Source organism: Eulemur rufifrons, chromosome 4 (assembly GCF_041146395.1).
Source record: "Eulemur rufifrons isolate Redbay chromosome 4, OSU_ERuf_1, whole genome shotgun sequence".
In the NCBI taxonomy this organism is placed as follows: Eukaryota; Metazoa; Chordata; class Mammalia; order Primates; family Lemuridae; genus Eulemur; species Eulemur rufifrons.
The window spans coordinates 25,232,134-25,249,927 of record NC_090986.1 but is presented as its reverse complement, the minus strand read 5'-3'; the positions used below and the strand labels follow the sequence as shown (position 1 = coordinate 25,249,927).

General features: G+C 41.4%; 1 protein-coding gene and 1 pseudogene across 2 annotated transcripts in view; one reads left to right on the top strand and one right to left on the bottom strand.

Moving 5' to 3' along the window:
* Window positions 1-17,794, top strand: part of CLDN10 (claudin 10) — a 109,103-nt gene that overhangs the window by 7,498 nt on the left and 83,811 nt on the right. The gene's annotated exons all lie outside the window — the stretch shown is intronic.
* LOC138382606 (Y-box-binding protein 1 pseudogene) lies at window positions 16,441-17,522 on the bottom strand (annotated as a pseudogene).

The window sequence follows — 17,794 nt, the reverse complement described above, 5'->3', positions numbered from 1 at the left end:
CAGGGTGGTGAGCTATGCAGCTTTTGCACCAATTCCACCTAAAATTATTAACAGATTTACACTAGAGTGCTCACACCACACACGCACACACATGCACACACACACCCCGTGCAGGTTCTACAGCTAACTACACGTGCTCACAAACTTTCAGTATGCAGACACCGCTACACATCACACACAGGCACACACAAATACACACACTCACCGTACAGTCAGCACATACTCATCACACAGATACATTTTTCACCATGCAGGCTACACACACACACACACACACACACACACAGTGCTACTTGCCGTACAATCACACACAGACTCACGTTCACCATACAGGCATCTCACACACAGACACTCATTGCCCTATATACAACCATGCAGGCTTCACACCTAACCACACACACTCTCTCACCATGCACACACCTCGCACATATCACATACAATAGTCATCAGAGGGAAAGACAGACATAGAGCCCAAGATTTACACCGACAGTTAGAAATGTGACACACTGAACAGAAGCAACTGGAGATTGCAGATCGCCTGTGCCATAGTCAAAAGTCACCCATATTGGAGCAGGAGTCAGCACGGAAAATCTAGCTTCCTGCCTCAGCCTCAAATGCCTCTCACGGGCCCAGGGAGTGCCCAGAAGTGACCCTTCCTCACACCACCATCTTTGTCTACAAGGACATACTTTAAATCATCTTTTTTCCTTCCAGGTCTCCTGGCTTCCTAAGTATTCCCTTGGGTGAGGTCTGGTGCATTGTAAATTCTCCACAGTGATCCGTTTCCCCCTTTCCTTCCAGAGCAGCCCTGAAGCCTGACATCCTGTCAGATCCCAGGTCTCCCACTACTAGCTGTATGACCTTGGCCTGGCTACTTAACCTCTCTGTGTGTCAATTTTCTCACCTGTAAAATGGGATAATAACAGTATCTCCCTTATGAGAAAGAGCAAATGAGTCAATGTATGAATTAGCTGTTGTTGTTGGCTCCAACTCACAATTTGAGCCTTTTGACACCCCTTTGAATGTGACTTTGTGCATATCCCCTGTGGTCTCTGTGGGATTCCTCCTGTGGGGGTTAAGAGATCTCCCCTTCCCCCAGCTGCATCCAGGAGGGTGGCGGCACATTTCTCTCCTCCTCACTTTTCCCAGACTGCTGATCCCTTGCTTTTGCCAAGCCTCTCTCCTTTTCAGTTCCGTGCTGTCTGCTTTGTAGTTCCTCCCAGCCCGCTCTGCCTTTCCAGTTTCTCCAATCACCTGGTCACCCAGGCTGGAACCTGCCAGCCTGCTGCTGCTTCGGACCTCACTGCCCAGTCAGTGCCAAGTCCTGTAGAATCTGACTGCATGTCCCTCCCATTCTCCCCCGAGGCAGCTTGGCTTTGTCTCCAGCTCAACTTCCTGCTTTCCTGGGCTCAGCCTCCAGGCTCTCCCTGCTGAATCAGATTGGGATCAAATACTGGAAAGAAATATTTCCTGCTTTTCTATAATACTTGCTCTAATCAAGGCTGTACAGCACTGGCAGATAAGACTTCCAAAGGCAGAGCTTCCTCCAGTTTAATTCTGGGCTTTATTCTGCTGCGTTGAGTGAGCATTTACCCTCTGCACCCGCCACTGCACATATAATCTCATCTGATCCCCAGAGTACTCTTTTTTTTGGGTGCTATAATCATGCCCATTTTGTAGGTGCGGTAAGTCGAGCTTAGAGAAGGGACATAACTTGCTCAGTGTCCTGGCTAAGGCAGTGGCAGTATTCAAATGTCAGACTGTAAGTCCTGAGCCCAAAGTCTCTATTACCTACCCGTGCAGGGACTCCCGGCGAGAAGATGCATCAGAACAGTCCCGACTGTCCTTGTTAGTCCCCTGCTTCAGTCAGACTGGACTTCATGTTTAACTTTTTCCTACTCTGGGGCAAATGCCTGCCTTCATCACCCCGCATTTCTCTCTTCCTGCAAACTCTGCCTCCAATGCCATCTGTCACGCAAAGCCTTTTTCCTTTTTTTTTAGTTTCTACACACAGCATTGAGCAAAGACTTTTTAAATCTTCTAACTAGAAGGGACCTTTGTCTTCACGGGTCCCCATGGAACCTGGTACTTCTGTCATTGTGGTTCTGTTACTCTGGCTTGCATTTTGGGTCCTTGTGTGCTTGTCCTTTGCCACCACTAGATTATAAGCCCCATTAGGACAGGGATTTAATGATTTCTTCCTATTTCTTGGCTGGAAGAGCACCCTGCATAACATCTGTGTTCTGTGTCTGTCGAATTAGTGAATAACTATTTGTTGAGTTGAATGAATAAGAGCAAGGAGCGAACCGCAGGGCGTGGAGACGTTTTCCAGACTTGCTTTCCTTGGTGCCATGATTGAGTCTATCCGGGTGGCTGTCAGCACGTGCTCTATCTTCTCATCTAAAAGCACAGTGTGGTAGATGTTGCAAAGAATCCTAGTCAGCTTATCAAACAAAAATATTGCATACGAATTTCTTGCTCTTAGAGAGTCACCCTGCTTCTCCACAGAGAACCTTTCCTTTCTAAGGGCTCAAACGCATCTCTTTAATCATCTGTTCTAGAATTTATCTGGGGTTTGCTACCAAGCTTACCAATGGCAATTTCTGAAACCTACCCTGTTGAAATCTGGGACATTTCCTTGGCCCCTGGTTTTCTTTCTGGTCTTATTTTCCTTCATTCTCCAATCCTTTCATTCAGATGTTAACATCATGGAAAATCTCAGGCACCATCGACAACATTCCCTTTGGGCAGCAGAAAGCAGCCCAGTATTTGAAAGATGACCCTGAGAAAAATCCAAATATGGTTGGTTGTTTTTTAAGGCTCCAATTATTCTTATTATTTGAACAGATTCCTTCTCTGAGGACTTTGCCTCCTCTGAGTGATTCTGGGCTGAGTCCCACTCTTGGTAATTAATGAATCTGAGATAGGGATGTAGTTGCTGGTCTTGTCCATAAATCATCCAGCCACGCATGACCGCAGTCAGCAGAAAAAGAACCCTCCAACTCCTCATCTGCTGGATTCAGAAAAGTGGCTGGGCTGCATGGACATTTCTATGAGGGCTCAAGTTTCTGAATGTTATGAGTAATTTAGCAAAAATGCAAGGTAAACATAAAGTGCCATTCACTGAAAGCAGACTAAATTATGAGCCATAACCTTCTCGAGATAGCCTGGTACCTTTGGGTTATCTCTATGACAAAACATGTCTGAGGATGATTGGTTTGGAAATAGTTGTTCTTTCATGTGTCTTACTTCATTTATTTATTTACTTAAGCTCAAATGGTTAGATGAGAAGTGGAAATAATCTTCTAACAATAAGTTATTTTCTATCTGAATTTTCTTCCTGTCAGGATTTTTCTGAGTTACTCTATCCCCGACCACACACACCTCCCAACTCAAATGTACTTTCTTAGCTTCTAAAAATTGTTGTAATTAGCTTTTAGTATTAACTTCAGTTTATAGATCTTTTCTTCCTATTTATAAATGTTGATTCTTCCCTTAATCAGCATGCAATTTTTTTTTTACTTTTTATTCTCTCTTATACTTCATACTTTTCATTCTATTTTTCCTCTGTGTAAAAGTTATACTCTATACTGTACCAGCCTGTGGGAAGAAACGCTATCATGTTTACATCTGTGGCCCCTTTGAAATGGACTCTAAGCAGAAACTCCAGACTTTTCCAGGAGCCCCCTCCCTAAACACCTTTCAGCTTCCCTAGCAATACTTGTAATTTTCGCTTCATCTCCTCCCTGCTCTTGTCTGAAGAGAGAACTCACTCTCTGCCCAACAGGGCTATGCTTGGCTTTCCACAACACCCCACCCTCAAACTCCATCAGCTTTCCATAAACACACATGGAGAGCAAAAACTATGTGTTCTGCCCAAACATTGCTTCTAGAAAAAAACAAAAACATTGGCATACCTTTCTTCCGGGTAGCTGGGACTACAGGAGCTCGCCACAACACCCGGCTGGGTTTTGTTTTGTGTACCTCTTTTTGTTTTTCTTTTTTATTTGGTAGAGAAGAGGTCTCACTGTTGCTCAGGCTGGTGTCGAACTCCTGAGCTCCAGCTATCCTCCCACCTCAGCCTCCCAGAGAACTAGGATTACAGGTGTGAGCCACTGCGCCCGGCCATGATTTTTGATGAATTTTTTGTATCCATGGCCAACTAATGGTTACAATTGATGAATAAGTATAATTCTGACAATCATGCTGGCTAATATATGACAAGTCACATGAAAGCAAAACAATTAAGAGATATGTTGGAATATCACTTCATAGTCATTGACATGAGCAACTTCTTTGCAGTATTGCATTATATAATAGTTTTGAATATTTGAGGACTATTTCCTCAATTTTTGTGTTATTCACAATGTAATGGCTACAGACGTGATACCTTTTTAAGTTTAATCTGCATTTTAACATTTTCTCCATTATTTCTTAAATCTAGAGAACAGAAAAAAGTAAATTAAGCCTAGATTTGTAGCATTTGCCAATGCCTGTGGTGTACATACTCCTACCATGGCAATTTGAAGCTACCAACATGATGTCACTGAATGTGGAGTCGGGAAGATATGCACAGTAGCACATCATTACTCAGATATAATAGACCAAATGCCCCAAGTGCATAAATAATAATTTAGGAAGTGATGAGCTTTGAGTATTTTGTTTTCAATATGATCTATTTGATTCTAAGTTTACACACTATATTTTTTTAAATGGCTGTGTTAAAATCCTAGCATGCAAAACTCCTGGAAATTTAGCAGTTGACTCTCCAGAGCTGGTATGAGCTGGGGCAAGTTGGCCTCGGCACACCACTGGTTATGGATGAATACACTATATCTCCCCTGGTAGACCACAGGTCCAGGAGGACAGGCTCCAACCTCTAATTTGTTTTCTCCATTGAATTTTACCCATATAAGATATAACATGATAGTGTGAAAGGGAGAGAGTGAGGAAGAGAGAAAATATTTCCTCCTCTAGATCCACTACCTAAGTTATTGTACATTTCCTACGGCTTCCTCCTCACTCTACTTTGTGTCTCACTATCCCCTGTTCATTGGTTGCATTCCTCCTGTTACAAATTAGCTTCTTTTTTTTCCCAGTTAGTCTGTCATCTACAACATATAAGCTCAGCCTTATGGTTCTCTACTCCCGGGATTGAGTGAGTACAATTAGAACTCCCCGCTCCTTGACCTACTCTGTGATGGACAGTTTACCTCAGTCAAGTCATGGTTCACTTCACTTACCTTTGGTCTCTATAATTCCTCCCTATTCAGAGTCATTGCTAGTTTTATTTTTCATATTTGGAATGAGTCAGTTCTCTTTTCTTCTTACCTTTCCTCCCTTGGAATCCTCTCCTGGAACTGAGATCATGTGCTCTTTGAGACCTCATGCTTTCTCTTTTTCATCTTTATAAATGCAACAAGTAGCAGAATACCAGGAAAACAAGAGATGTTCAGTGAAAGATGGTGAATAAATGGATGGATGGATAGATAGATGGATGGATGGATGGAGGGATGGATGATTGGATGGATGGGTAGATGGATGGATGGAGTACATTAGAAGGAAAGTTGGGGATCACAAGAAGTTCTCTCTCTTTAGTTTTCAGCACTGCATCCAGAATTTCTTTTATCCAGTGCATGGGAAACATTCATTCATTCAAGCCCCTCCTATGCATTATTTATTGTTCTAGGCACTGGAGACACAGCAGAAAACAAGACAAAGTCCTTGCCCTCCTGGAGCTTAGGTTCTAGTGGGAGCAGAGGAGGAGGTGGAGCAGTAGGGGACAGCTCTTAATGCTGCCATGTTTGTAATAATATCCTTTCTGTGTGGATCTCCATCAGCCTCCCCTCCTTTAATCCTTTCAGTAACACTACACCATGGTACTTCTGTTGCTTTCCATACTTTTCTTTCATTGAATCTCAAAGAACTGTAGTTTGGCAAACAAGGAGCCAAGACTGGGGCATGGATGGATTAAATGGACACTTTCTCAATATGTTTCAGAACTCTATGAACATTTGGTCCTACTTATCAATTACTTTTGCTAAAGATAATGCCTTCTAAAGCTACCTAAACTCAAGGCAATGCTCAAAGAAAAAATCACATCTGATATACTGCATTAAGTATTATTTCTTACAACCTCTAATGGGAAAAAATATTTTTAAAATTCTCTTCTTGCAGCCTACTGGCCAATGACCACAGGATTCTGTCTAGCCAACACATGTAACCTATTCAGTGGTGCAAAGTGATTTTGTTAGCCTTTTCTCACAGAAAATATTCAACATTTTCTTAAAGGTCTAAGGAAATTGTTCATGGTTTTCTTTGTGAAGTTTTTGATTGAATTAAAACACCAATATAAATTGGACTTAAACTGTCCAATGACAAATTTTTTTTTTAATAAAAAATAAACCAAGTTCTAAATTCCCAGAGAACAGGCACTGTAGCTTACATTTCTCTCTATATTGTACAGGTACTTACCTAGCTTAGTGCATTGTAAAAATAAGGGCTCTGTAAGTTCATTTGTTGGATGAATGAATTTATTTATTCATGAATAAATTCTTTATTCATGAATGAACTTATTTATTCACTCATTACGTTTCTTCCTTTCCTTGCATTTTATCTGCCATTTTCTTTATTCGTTGGACTCAGTAACACTTTTCATATCATTTTCAATAAGAAAGTTGAATAAATGCATACTGACCTGAATTGAAAAGAGAAATGGAAACAGACAGAACATCTTTAGCAAATTGGACCAAAAATCTCCCAGTGAGTTACAAATTAATCCAGTGAAATGTTCCGGATGTTTTGGATGAGGGAATTCTATTCCAGACAGGTCACACTCTCTTACTAACCTTGGGCCTGGTTGAAGGAAGATTCTCCTAATCCAAAACATCCTACGATTTTAATTTAATTACAAAACCACAGCTCGTGCAAGCTAAATTAGACTTTAAGATGACTTAGCAGAAAGTCCCTGGTTTGGTAGTAAAAACAGATGCTACCCGGTGCAATAAAATGACTGCATCAGGCCGGACAGTCAGAGGCAGGTACAAAAACAAGCTGGAAGAGCTTTTTATTTAGTGTGATGTCAGGAGCTATAAATTTGTGTGTCATTTAGGGTTAAACTTTAATTTTGCATTCTTTAAGCATAAAGTACTACACTTGCTGTCTGCACGCCTAGGAGATCATCTTGCCATCTTTACTCCCTTTCTTTACTTTCCCAGGTAACTTATTTCTAGGTTGTGCTAACACATCTTTCTTACCTTTTACATCTGTATGTTCCTTGTCCCCACAAATCTCCCACCCCTTTCCAACCTCTACTCTTTTACCCCAGCCCACTTTCCTCTAAGGAACTGAAAGAAGCAAAGGTAAAACCTCCTTTAAGAGCATTTGAATATGTATCCATTTTCATGCAACAAATATCTATTAAGCATCTCCTCTGCATAAGGCATTTTGCTTGGTTTGTGAGGACAGATCACAGAAAAACAAGTTCTTGTTTCTGTTCCTCAAGGGAGATTTAAATTTGCAGGCAAGAGTGGAGCAGAAGGGGAACAGGAGAAAGACGGGGCTGATGTGAATACATGTAAGACAAGTGGAGTCTCTGCCAGTCCAGAATAGAATGGGTCCCAAACCCATCATGTTCCCCCACAGAAGCACTTCCTCCTGCTTTGTCCTGCTTCCTGTTTCTCTGTCTTCCAGTAGCATTTTATTGTACCCATCTTGTGGCCACCTCTACTGTTGTCATTTATTCATTCCCTGCTTCATGAGCAGGGCTATGTCTTAAACCTGCAGTATGAGGGCAAATCTGATTCCTAGTCTATCTACATCTCTGGAGATCACTCCAGTTTTCAGCATAAATAGCTGCTCAAAAATATTTGCTGAGTCGAATTAAGTCCTTAGAGTTTCACAAGCTTAGAAAATCTGCTTCAGATGAAACAACTATATTCTACATTGCAGAGTTTGTTTGTATGTAAACGGATCCTCTTTTCTTTTGAGAAGCCAGGTGTGTAAAACTCAGGGAGGACTAGAACAAGGTGTCTGGGGCTCTGTGCTCTGTACGTTCTTGGTAATTGACAGAGAGTCTTCGTTATCTGTTTGACTTTGTATGTGGCGAATGACATACTGATGTAGGGGAACTCCCTGGTGCTACAACTGTCTGCTCTATTCTCTAGTTTCAAATACTCTGTAGCTAGACATTACCTTGGTTCCTCCCAGTTACCAGATATCATATTCTGGCCCTGTTTCCCTGGGGTTGCCAGTAGCCTGGCATATGAATGATTTCCAAGTAAAGATCTCTTCCAAACAGAAGAGGCAGCTGGGCACATAGTTATGGTCTCAGTGCCTTTTCTGGGGTGTGCTCTCCTGGTGACCTATTGAGAAGCCAAAACTGAATCAGTTGTGGAAGTAGGTGTATCCATCTCATTTCATCTCATGAGGGTATGACGAAAAGGAGTTGGCAAAGGGCTTGGTTACAAGGACAGATGCATGCAATCTAACACAGTTGGAGAAACAGTATTTATGCAGTGATGTCTATTCATCTCTTCTCTCCTTTCTTGACCTTTTTTGCATTCTTTGCTCTTCTCAAATATCAGTATGTCCATGTGTGAAGTTCAGCTAAAATATTCCAGCGCTTCCATTCCACTCCATTCCACAGCTTTTTGATTCCTACCCCTCATAACGGGGTCATTCAGGAAAGGGAAGAACAGATACTTCTCAAGGCCTTTATTAATGCTAAAAGTCACTTTACTTTTTCCCGTTGCCTTTGATCCCCTTTCATTCTCATCCACAAATCATTTGGCTTTTATTGTTTCATGGTGGTATCTCCAGAATCCTACTTTAGTGTTCTTCCTACTATTCCATACCACGCCTCATTGTCATTAGCATGACCATTTTCCTTACCTAGCAATGTCTGTGAAGCTCAGAGTTCCCCTGGAGATCTGAATTATTCCAGGAAAAAACTACTTTGAGATAAAACAACTTCAGCTTCCTAAAGCCAATTCCTGACAATAGCTCTGTTTTTTAAATCAAAGCTATCACTTGTTCCCAGCACTGTGCAAGTGCTTTAACTCTGTGCACTTCTGGGAGATACAGAATGGCAGAACCTGCTCTTAATAAAACACTTTCTGTGCAGTACTTAAACTCTATCAAAGCACTTTTTCAGGTAGAGGCTATAACAACCAGTTGTGGTATCTCACTGGGTCCCTCATGAGTTAATAAAAATTAGCAATAAATAACTCATGAATACATCATGGTCAGTTTTGTATTTTATGAGTCATAATTTTACCTTTTTAAAAAATTGTCTTTTAATACTATATTGCTAAGTCACTTTCAGATTACAGTCTCTATAGCCACATTCACTTATTTTGTTCATTTAGCCAGTAAAGAAACATGTTTAAATTTATTAAAACCAAAATTAATTTTATTTGATTATTCTCTAAATATTTTTGAGAAGTAAATGACTTTCATAGAGGCAAAGGCTTAGGTATCAAAGGAAACCAGGATGAGTATGTGGGCAGCACCCAGGGTGAGCATGGCCTGTCACACACGTCCCTTTACAAAGGTGATTGGAGCCACTCAGAAGATGGAAGTGAAGAACTAGAAATCAAGGATCAGGGATTGCTTGGCAGAGGAGTTGGCTTTTAAGGCAGAACACACTAAATTGTTTGAGGCATTAAAGTATTTGGAAAAGAAGACAAAAAAAAAAAAAAGAAAACAAATGGTGGTCAAGGTCAACCTTATTCTAAATAACAGCAGAATTTTAGCTAGATAAAAGAAAGGAAGAATTCCTAAAGAGAGCTGGAAGCAACCAGAAATGGGGAAAATATAAGCAGCTCAAAATTCCCTGTGATGCCATAATTCAGCTTGTAACAGCCCAGTTCCTGCAAGGTATTTATCTAACTGGAAGCAAAAAGACAATCTGTGGGCTCACGGATGCAAAAGAGAAATACCTTATTTATGCATGTTCCACTCATCAGAGGTCGTAATCTGCCTGCTGAGGACTAAGGCCTTCAGAAACTTCATGTTTGGCTAGTTGATGCTTCTGAAATGTTTTGAATATAAACCCTTTTAGCAGGGTGAGCCTTCTAACTACGGGGCTACTTTTCCCTAGAATATAGACCTGAAGTTTTCTCTCATTGTTTTGTCCTTGAAAGCATTTGAGTTTGCACCCTTGACTCATAATTATATTTCTAAGCAATTTTGAAACCATTTACACAGGTTTAACAGTGTGACATTATTTACAGCTGTCAGCCAGAACAGAAGTCCCCACTCTGCCTCCGCATGAGCAAAATCACCGCTTGGCGGTGACCCAAAATACAGGCTAAAGACGCGCCCTGCAAAACTCTCTTTTTTGGCAACACCCAGCGAGGGCTATTTGCCATTTAAGGGTTTGTCTTGAATATGTTAATACAACAGCTCAAGTTGTCTGAATTAAATTTCATTCTGTGATCAAACTTTGCTTTTGTTTTCAAGGTTATTTGAACAAGGTTATTCCTTAAACAAGAATATTAGGTCCTTTCAAGTTGGCATTATGAAGTTCTCTAGTCTAACATTTATCTTTTGAAGTAGCGAATAAATAGTCTCAAAAGACACCCCTGTTTTGCAGTCTTGGATGCTGTTCATGGTGCATCCTTTCATGTCCCAGGCGCTGTGCTAAACATTTCACAGATACTCTCTTTTTAAATCCTCACCTTATGGTGTTGGATTTATTAGCCCAATTTTATTTTATTTATTTATTTAATTTATAGACAGGGTCTCGCTCTGTCACCCAGGCTGGAGTACGGTGGCATTATCATAGCCCACTGCCCTTATCCTAATTTTAGAGGTAAAAAAATAAACAAAACACTAAGACTTAAAGGTTAAGTAATTTGCCTATGATTACACAGCTAGAAAGACTAAGTCTAAGTCCAGAGCACTTGCCCTAAACTTCCAAGCTATACAAAGGCTCCTTAATTATGGCACTGCAAAAACACTCACTGATTACCTGGCAGGTGAATAATTATGCCAACAGCAAAGAAGGAACACACACATTTCCTATCCTTTAAGAGTTTACACTCTACATTCTACGTTCCTCTTAGATCTTATATAAGTCATTCATGCTGGCGTTGTTTGTGATCCAGGCAGATTTAACAAGACTCTCCACTAGATTCAAGAAGACATATTTTTCCCCTATCAACCTCTGAGATCCATCCACTTTTGAGCCCCAGGGTCTTACCTCACTATTGTTTGCCATCTTTTTATGCTCAGAGCCCCTGTAGAACAGGTGTTCTTAATCTGGGAGTTAATAAACTTGGATTTTGTCAAATGCATTTTCTGCATCTACTGAGATGATCACATGACTTTTGTTTTCATTCTTTTTTTTTTTTTTTTTTTTTTTTTTTGAGACAGAGTCTCACTCTGTTGCCCGGGCTAGAGTGAGTGCCGTGGTGTCAGCCTAGCTCACAGCAACCTCAAACTCCTGGGCTCAAGCAATCTTACTGCCTCAGCCTCCCGAGTAGCTGGGACTGCAGGCATGCGCCACCATGCCCAGCTAATTTTTTCTATATATATATTTTAGTTGGCCAGATAATTTCTTTCTATGTTTAGTAGAGGTGGGGTCTCGCTCTTGCTCAGGCTGGTCTCCAACTCCTGACTTCGAGCAATCCACCCGCCTCGGCCTCCCAGAGTGCTAGGATTACAGGCGTGAGCCACCGCGCTCGGCCTTGTTTTCATTCTATAGGTATGATATATGGCATTAATTGATGTTCCAATTTGTTTTTTGAGATGAGGGTCTTACTATACTGCCCAGGCTGGTCTCAAACACCTGGGCTCAAGCAATCCTCCTGCCTCAGCCTCCTAAGTAGCTGGGATTACAGGCACAAGCCACCGAACCCAGCTCAATTTTCCAATATTAAACCAACTTTGCATCCCTGAGGTAAATCTCATTCAGTCATGGTGTGTAATTATTTTTATTTATTTTACTATTTTTTTGTGGTAATATATATATAACATAAAATTTGCCATTTGAACCATTTTCAGGTGTATAATTTTTTTTACATGCTGCCAGATTCAGTTTGCTGGTACTTTATTGAGGATTTTTCTGTCCATTGAAATGTGGCTATTAGTCTATGCTTTTCTTTCTTTCTGTCTGTCTGTCTTGATTTTGGTATTGAGGTAATACTGACCTCATAAAATAGGTTGGGAAATGTTTCTTCTCTTCTGTTTTTTGGACGAGTTTGTCTAACATGCAGGGAGTAGCTTGATTATGGTGGGCTTTTGTTGTCAAAAATGGAACTGCCTGCACTTTATATCTAGGCCATGAGAAGCCACTGGAGCTCAGATCAGAGACTATGCATGTCAATACTTTAAAAAACATCACTACATGTAAGTAAATATGATTTAAAGCAAATGGGAACCCTCCTCGTGAGATGGAAGAGGGAAACTAAAATCATATTGTTTAGGAAGCAAATGAAAAAAATCATACAGTTTAGATGGCAAATGAAAACAGATTTGTAATGGACAAAAAAGCAATAATTTTGTATTAGTGCCTTAAAAATATAAGTTTAATGTAGAGGTAGGCATTAGGAAAAAAAAGCATTTACTTATAAAATAATTTGTTATGAAAATAATATACAAAAGTACAAAATATGGCTTAGTGAACCCCCCCATATTCTGATCTTGCATTCTTCAACAATTATCAACACATAACTAGTTTTGCCTCCTCTACACCCTTTCTACTTTTAACCTGCCTCTCACCCCTGCTAAATTATTCTTAAGCAAACCCCAGATATCAAAATTATTTTATCCATAAATATTTCAGTATATATCTCAAAAAAGGAGTTTTTAAAGCATAGCCCCATAAACATCATTGTATCCCCAAAAATATCAAAAATATTTCCATAACACCATCAAATATCTAGGCAATATTTTAAATATTTCTGATTGTCTGATAATTTTTTTTTACAGTTGGTTTGTTCAAATCAGGATCCAGACTAAGGCCCCTACACTGCATTTAGTTGATACATCTTTTAAATATCTTTTAACCCACAGGTCCCTTCTCCTGTTTCTTTATTAATGCAATTTACTTGTTGAAGAACAAAAATTTCAGTAGGCCTATAAATGTCCCATGCCATGCCGTTTTTTGTTATTCCATCCCCGTGGAGGTGTGGATTAGTTAGAATTCTCCAGAGGGACAGAACAAACAGACTATATACATGTGTGTGTATATATATATATATATATATATACACACACATATATGTGTATGTATAAAGAGAGAAAGAGATGGGGGCAGGAAGAGTTATTATTAGGAATTGGCTCACGTGATTGTGGAGACTTACAAGTCCCAAGAGCTGCAGTCAGCAACCCGTAGACCCAACAGAGCCAACAGTGTGGTTGTGATCTGAGCCTGAAAGACCGAGAACCGGAAGAGCCCATGGTGTAGTTCCCATCCAAATGCCGGCAGGCTCAAGACCCAGGAAGAGCTGATGTTTCACTTCCAGTCCAAAGATATGAAAAATGTTGATGCTCCAGGAAGGCCATCAAGCAGGAATCATCCTTTCTTACTTGGGGTAGGTCAGACTTTTTGTTCTATTCAGGCCTTCAACTGATTGAATGAGGACTATAATCATCCAATCAGGGAGGAATCTGCTTTACTTAGTCTACCAATTTAAATGTTAATCTCACCCAAAAGCACCCTCACAGAAACACCCAGAATAATGTTTCACCAAATATCTGGGTACCCTGTGGCCTGGTCAAGTTGACATATAAAATTAACCATTGAAGGGTTTATTTCCTATAAGCTTGTAGTTAGATCCAAAAGTTCGCTTTTGGATCATATTCAGGGTTTGTTTTGTTTCTTTAAATTGTCTTATTTCTTGCCATTGGGCTCTTCAACCTGGTTCTTAGGTATTTTTGTCATGATCTTGTGGTCTTTGATAGTTCCCTTGCTTGCTGGTCTGACAAGATGTTCCAGGCCCATCCCTGACCTTGGATTAGCCATTTCTCCAGAGAACTCTGTTCCCTGTAGTGTAAATGGTATTTAGAAAGCACAGTCTGGGTGCTGACAGAGCGACAGAGAAAGTATTCTTTTAACATAAAATATATCATGTGCTTTTACTAATATTTTCAATTCAAACTTAGGATGAAGGGGTTTTATTTAGCTCCATTGATTTGATATTTATATCTCTTTTTCTTGCACTGAAATCTTGGTTCCTAATGAAATGACATAGTTTCTTTTTCTACTAAATATATTATTTTTTCATAATAGCCATACCTTGTTATCAGAAAATGTCATAAAAGGTAATTACTGAAAACCACTTCAGATTTCTTTTCAGTTTTTTGGTTCGTTTGCTTTTCCCTCCCTCCCTCTCTTTCTTTCTTTCTTTCTTTCTTTCCTTTTCTTTCTTTTTTTCCATTGGCATATACCCCACTGGGACTATACAGTCCCATTACTGTGGTTTAAAAATAGAAGCATTTAAAAAATCCAGACTCAGCTGACATCCAGGTAATTTTAGCCAACTTTGAAGACAGAAATTATGCACCCTGGAGAGGTTATGATCTGAGCGCTGTAGCCAACTATTTATTAACTCAAGTTTCTGCTAATTCAGGGAAGGAGATGCATATAGTTATAATATTTACTTTAACTTAACCATCTATATTTAGTACGAGTTATAACCTTGCTAATGATCAATTATTCAACTGGCTGAGAGTTAATTTCACTCATGAAGTTTTGGTCTTCAGGAGGAAAGTGCAAAGTCCCGGAGTCACAGAGGGTTAGCGTGGTGCTGAACCTTGGAGGTCAGCACTGGTTTGATCACTCAGTTTACAGAAGAGGAATCTAAGGTCCAGCAGAGTCTAGTAACTTGCCTAAAATTGCACAGCTGGTCAGTAGCAGGGATAGAATTGGAAGCCAATCTTCTGTCTCTCTTCCTACTGAGCAGTGCTGTGCTCCCTTGCTTCCTTTGGGTAAATGCTGAAGGACCTTGTCATCTATGCAATGAGCAAAGGAGGCCCATTCTGAAGTTTAATCTCGAGACTCAACATGCTCAAAAAATGCTTATGAGACATTTGGTCAGTTACTTGGTAACTATTTAGTAACTATTTATAGTAAGGTAGGTTTTATTTTCTACTTTTTTTTTTCTTACTTGACCAGGTCATAAATTGAACATGTATCTGGTACAATGTGAAAACTGGAGACTATTTCAAACATTTAAAACAATCCTGCCACCATATTTTATTAAAAAACAATACATTACTTTAAAATAATTTCTACTGTCCTGATTATAACTGTTGTCTGTGTTCACTTATTTGATTGAGTAAGCCACTAGCCAATACAAGGCACTGTGCTATGGTGGCTTTTGCTACAATCAGAACCCTCCAGATATGGAACTGGCTGTCTTGTAAATTAGTGAAGTGAGACCTCACTGGAGGCTAGTGAATTCTTACCAGACATCTGCAGAGGGAATTCCTGCAGAGGTCGAAGGACGGGACCCGATGACACTCGATGTCCTTTCCAACCCTAACACTGGATGAGGGATTTGTATTCTATAATCTGTGTGATGCCCCCATGAAAGTGGCCTGTGTACGGTAGAGAGTAGCAAGCATTTACACAAGGAGACACCACAAGTGCTTTGCTCCCCTTTTTCCTCTAAGTCCAAGTTCAGTCTCTATGTACAGCCTTGCCCACAGAGACTCAATGTATCAGAGAGCCACAGCGAGCCCGTAGGGGAAGTCCTCATGATGCTGTCAGCTGAGGGACCTCTCTTCACAAATGAAGACAGTCTTTGTGGGAATGAAAGCAACTTCCTATTGGCCATATATGTCCTGAGCTGCCAAGATCTTTTCTTCCTTGTCTCTCCGGCTGTTTTCTGTTTAAATCACACACTTGTCTCTTCTACTGACACCCCCCCACCCCGAACTTGAGGATTTGTTTGTTTGTTTGTTTATTTATTTATTGAGACAGGGTCTCACTCTGTTACCCAGGCTGGAGAGCAGTGGTGTCATCACAGCTCACTGCAAACCTCAGACTCCTGGGCTCAAGCCATCCTCCTGCCTCAGCCTCCCGAGTAGCTGGGACTACAGGAGTGTGCCACCGCACCCAGCTAACTTTTCTTTTCTTTTTTTTTTTTTTTAATTATTTAAGACCTTTATTAACAGGTGCTTGCAGTTTGTTGACTTTTTTGAAAAAATCAAGTTGTAAACTTTTATTACAAATTAAAAATGAAGTTCTTAAAAATCTCAACTTGACCAGATATGAAACAATTTAAAAACCTTTAAAGGCGCATTGAGAAAAACCAGGCTTTTTTAAAAAACACGTTTGTTATTACCAAAAAAGACATCTTTAGGTAAAAATAATAAAAACCCCATGCTGCATAGATAATGCAGATAGTTCTAGTTATCTGGTCAACGGGCAAAAAGCAAGCACTTAAGGTCTTCAGCTCCAATCTTGTTCATTTCTTATTGCTGGAATTTCATATTCATTTCTTCTTGTTGGATGACTAAACCGGACGATGGTGGAGATGGTAAGCCGGCATTTACTCAGCCCCGCCCTGCTCAGCCTCGGGAGCGGACGAATTCTCAGCTGGTGGATCGGCTGCTTTTGTGTCTTTGCCGTCTTGTGGTTTAGGGTTTTCTGGGCGTCTGCGTCGGTAATTGAAGTTACGGCGGTACCGACGTTGAGGCGGCTGCTGACCTTGGGTCTCATCTCCTTGATTCTCTTTATCCTCTTCATTGCCGTCCTCTCTGGGCTGTCTTTGGCGAGGAGGGCCCCTGCGGAATCGTGGTCTATAACCCCGATACATATTCTGTCTTACTGGTGGTCTACCTTGTTCTCCTGCACCCTGGTTGTCAGCACCCTCCATCACTTCTCCCTGTACAGGAGGGTTGGAATACTGTGGTCGACGCCCATAGGGTCTCCGCATGTAGTAAGGTGGGAACCTTCGCCTGCGGTAGGGCCGGCGTTGTTGGGCCTGGCCTTCAGGAGCACTCTCCGATCCCTCATTCTTTTCCCCACTCTCACTATTCTGGTAACTCTGCTGGTAATTGCGTGGAGGACCCCTGCGACGTGGATAGCGTCTATAATGGTTACGGTCTGCTGCATATTTACTGCCTTGAACTGGAATTCCACCAGGGCCTGTAACATTTGCTGCCTCCGCACCCTTTTCTCCTTCAACAACATCAAACTCCACAGTTTCTCCATCTCCTACACTGCGAAGGTACTTCCTGGGGTTATTCTTCTTTATGGCAGTCTGGTGTACAAATACATCTTCTTTGGTGTCATTCCTGTTGATGAAACCATATCCGTTTCTTACATTGAACCATTTTACTGTCCCCAAAACCTTCGTTGCGATGACCTTCTTGTCCCCGCCGGCAGGCGCCGCCGATGTGAGGCCGCCCGGGCCACCGCTCCCTGCGCCGCTGCCCGTGGTGCCGGGCTTGGTGTCGGCAGCGCTGAGGGCGGGGGCGGCGGGGGGGGGGGGCGGCGGGCGGCTGCTGGGTTTCGGCCTCGCTGCTCATGGTTGCGGTGGTGGTGACTGGGGCCGGCTGCGGCAGCTGCGGTTCCTCCCGATATGTGATGGTAACTAGGCCGGCGGCGGCGGTGGGGCTGCACAGGGCTCTCTGGGGTCCGCTCTCCGCTCCCGCTACCGATCGAACTCTAACTTTTCTATTTTTTGTAGAGACGGGGTCTCACTATGTTGCTCAGGCTGGTCTTGAACTCCTCAAGGGATCCTCCCACCTCGGACTCCCAAAGTGCTGGGATTAAAGGTGTGAGACACTGTGCCTGGCCCACTCAAGCAGCTGAATTCTTGGTCGGCTGAGGGTG